We start from the raw sequence: 3,873 nt of genomic DNA, 5'->3' as shown, positions 1-3,873 counted from the left end.
GTCCAGTTCTGGAGGGCAAAAGTCCAAAATCAGCATCACTAGGCCAAAATTAAGGTGTCATTAGGGCCATACTCTCTCAGGGTGTTCTGGGGAGAGCCCCTTCCTTCCTTTTCCACTTTCTGGTGGCTGTTAGGATTCCTCAGCTTGTGGCCATATCACTCCAACCTTCAAATCTCTCTTTGTTCCATTTTCTTTTTTTTTTAAATATAAATTTATTTATTTTTATTGGAGGTTAATTACTTTACAATATTGTATTGGTTTTGCCATACATCTTCGTTCCATTTTCAAATCACCTTCTCTTCTGTGTGCCTGTGTGAAATCTCCCTTTGCCTGCCCCACCCCTTGTTTAAAATATGAATGCTTCACAAATTTGCATGACATCCTTGCACAGGGGCCATGCTAATCTCTGTATTGTTTCGATTTTAGTACATGTGCTATAGAAGTAAGCTCTGCCTTGTAAGGACACCTGTGATGGCATTTAGGGCTCACCCATAAAATTCAGTGAAACTGACTTATCTCAGGATGCTTAAATTAATCACATCTGGAAAGAGCCATCTTCCAAATAATGTAACATTTACAGGTCCAGGGATTAGGATCTTATGACTTTGGGGATCATTATTCAGTCAGCTTCCATCTTGGAGAACTTTGTCAAAACAAAAAACTTTGTTAAAGTAACAGCCATTAAATCAACTACCAGCAAGAAGGAACTACCATGATTCTTTTTTAATACTAATCAAGATTTGCTTAATTCAAACAATGGAAGTGTTGGCCTAAAAATGTTGGAAATCAGGCATGGAAAAATCTGGAATATGACTGTTATATAGGCAAACATCAGTATCTGCTATAGCATACTCATGTGCAACTATTGTGTTTAGCAAGAGCTTACAATGACTTAAGAAAATAAATTTTGTGAAGTAATAGGAAGAAAACCTTTTATCTATAGAATGGTCACAACAGAGAATGAAATTCTCTTGTGCATTAAAAAGATGGAGACAACACAATACAATACACTAGTGTTTCCCTGGTGGTGGTGGAAGTTGGGGTTATTGACTTTCTTTTCTCTTTTTTGTATTTTCAAAAATATTTATGAAAAGTATATATATATATATATATAGCTTAAATTAAAAATATTTTAATAAGAAATCAATAGTACTGTTATATGATAATACTAGAGTATTTTTAAAAGATAATATCAGTTTATTTTGCATCATGTCACTTAATTTCTCTATCTCATTTAGTTTACTGTATCAAAATTATACAGAATAGCCACAGACCCTGGCTACCCACTCCAGTATTCTAGCCTGGAGAATTCCACGGACCATATAGTCATGGGGTTGCAAAGAGTCGGACACGACTGAGTGACTTTCACTTACTCCACCCAGATAAATTCTTCTGCTTTCAAAAAGACCTAGAGCCCCTACCTTGTCATTAGAGTAATCTTTCTGAAACATGGGTTGTGAGATCCACCATGCGTGCACATATGCTAAGTCACTTCAGTTCTGACTCCTTGTGACCTTATGGACTGCAGCCCGCCAGGCTCCGCTGTCCCTTGGGATTCTCCAGCAGGAACGCTGGAGTGGGTTGCCATGCCCTCCTCTGAGATCCACCTTGCTTCTCATCACAAATGTTTAATGTCTTTTTGTTGCTTTTGAAAATATCTTTTCTTTTCTAATTCTGGCACTTAGAGTTGTACTTTTACACCTGTGGTGGATTCATGTCAATGTAGGGCAAAACCAATAAAGTATTGTAACTTAAAAAAATAAAATTAAAAAAGAGTTGTACTTTTCAAAGTCCCCGACACCAGATGCCCCCCCTACTCAGTCATGTTCTTTTTGCTCTGCCTTGCCCATTTATAGTCTTTCTCAAGCTGATCTCTACGCAGGGGTTCTCCCTGTGGTCCCAGATGGAGGAGCAGCTCAACTCCACCAGGGATCTTATTAGAAATGCAAATTCTCAGACCTCCTAAATCAGAAAGTCTGAGGGTGAGCCTCCTCATGCAAGTCTTGACAAACCCTCAAGGTAATTTCAATATATGCTAGAGACTGGGAGGCTCCGGTTTAGCTAGCTTTGTCCTACTTTCTTTATTATTGCGTTCTTACATCTGTGGCAATCAACATTACTAGAATCACCACTGTATTATTCATCCTAGAGAAGTAATTTGTAAATCAATTTTACAAGTATATATTGGGCCAGCAATTGGCCTTCTAAATGAATAACATACCTATATTCTTATGATTTTCTTGCTATATCAGTCATTTTTCCTGTAGGTAAATATTTCTTATCTTGTTTTTATCTATTTTATGCATATGAGTCAATGAACCAGGGCAAGGATGAACACTCTTTCTTAACCATCCTCTGGATCACTTATTCTAAAATCATCAAATGCCTACTTTGAGCAAACATTGTCTATGATTCAAAGCCATTCCTTCAGCTGCAGTTCATTGAATAGGCCTGGTAATACATAACCATCCCTCTGTCTCTTCCATTTTCCTCAACTAAACCAAAAACATACCCGGAAGAATCACAGCCATTCTGCCTAAAGACCCAAGAGAGAGTCCCCCACCAACTTTGCTTGTAGTTTTGTAACCTCAGGCAGATCATCTTTCAATAGAGTCTTACATTCATCATTGTGGAAATAGAGATGGTAGAGGATTTTTCCTTTGATTATATGGATGGATTCTCATGGGCTAAAATCTTTGAGCTTTCACAGAGCTCAGTGATAAGGGAGGGTTCAGTTCAAGTCCTACTTTTTTCTCCACTGTCATCTGAAGGAACTGTGTTTTGATCTCTGATCAACACCTAATCCCATGGCTGGCACATATGTGTGTGCGTGCTCAGTACTCAGTAGTGTCTGACTCTTTGCAACCCTATAGCCTGCCAGGCTTCTCTGTTCATAGGATTCTCTGGGTAAGAATTTTGGAGTGGATTGCCATTTCCTCCTCCAAGGGGTATTTCCAACCCAGGGATCGAACCCATGTCTCCTGCATTGGCAGGTAGATTCTTTACCACTGAGCCATCTGGGAAGCCAGCTGACACATAGTGAAAGCCAAGTAAACAATTATTGGATAAATGAAAGAAACAATGAAAGGGATGGAAGGGTGGAAGGATGGAAGAAGGGAAGAGTGAGAGGGAGGAGGGAAAAAGGATGGGAGGGAGGGAGGAAGGGAGAGAGGAGGAAGGCAGGGAGATGGCTACATGTAGGTCAGACACAGCTTCTGATCTGGGGAAATGCTTAGGGAAGACAGGTAGAATTGGAACTCTAATACTTAGTCTCTAATACCCAACCTGTGCCAACAGCTAACTAGCTAGGTATGCTCCAACAGTAAATTAACCATTAGTTCTCTCCCTGGAGGATGTTTTCACAGCTCCTCCCAGGTGCAGAGGGTGAGGCCTCTCTGAGAGTCCGAGAAAAGGGCTTTGTGAATTGTAAAGCAAAATGCAGATGGTAATTAACTAACAAAGTACAAGCAAGGACAAGTCTCCTGAGCAGTCCCAGGAGAGACTGTTTTGCCTTTTTTTGGTCATTTGAATTCTCAAAATTGTCCTCAGCTTATACAAAATCAACCTGAAATGATCTGTGATTAAAATTTCCCCTCTGAAAATCTAAGCAACTTGGGTATTGTAGGAATTGGACCATTTGTAGATAATTTATGAATAATACTCGCTTTTCAAATAGCCTCTGTCTTCCCAAAGAGCCCTCTGTCCTGTCAGTGGGATTGCTGCCAAGGCTGAAACTGCTAAACTGGGCCAGAGACACTGAAGTCACTGGTGTCTCTGATTCTTCTAAGAATTTGGGACACTTTATTGAAGCATTTGTTTTTATTCATATAAAATGTAGGCTAAAAAGTTACTAGCTATCTTTATGTTGGGAAA

General features: G+C 39.5%; 1 non-coding gene across 1 annotated transcript; it reads right to left on the bottom strand.

Moving 5' to 3' along the window:
• Positions 1-346: 346 nt before the first annotated feature.
• LOC120879734 lies at positions 347-450 on the bottom strand. Its single transcript, XR_005724879.1, has one exon. It is a non-coding gene; the product is annotated as a U6 spliceosomal RNA (small nuclear RNA).
• Positions 451-3,873: the final 3,423 nt, after the last annotated feature.

Source organism: Oryx dammah, unplaced genomic scaffold, assembly GCF_014754425.2.
Source record: "Oryx dammah isolate SB20612 unplaced genomic scaffold, SCBI_Odam_1.1 HiC_scaffold_20, whole genome shotgun sequence".
In the NCBI taxonomy this organism is placed as follows: domain Eukaryota; kingdom Metazoa; phylum Chordata; class Mammalia; order Artiodactyla; family Bovidae; genus Oryx; species Oryx dammah.
This window is presented reverse-complemented; position numbering and strand designations above follow the sequence as displayed.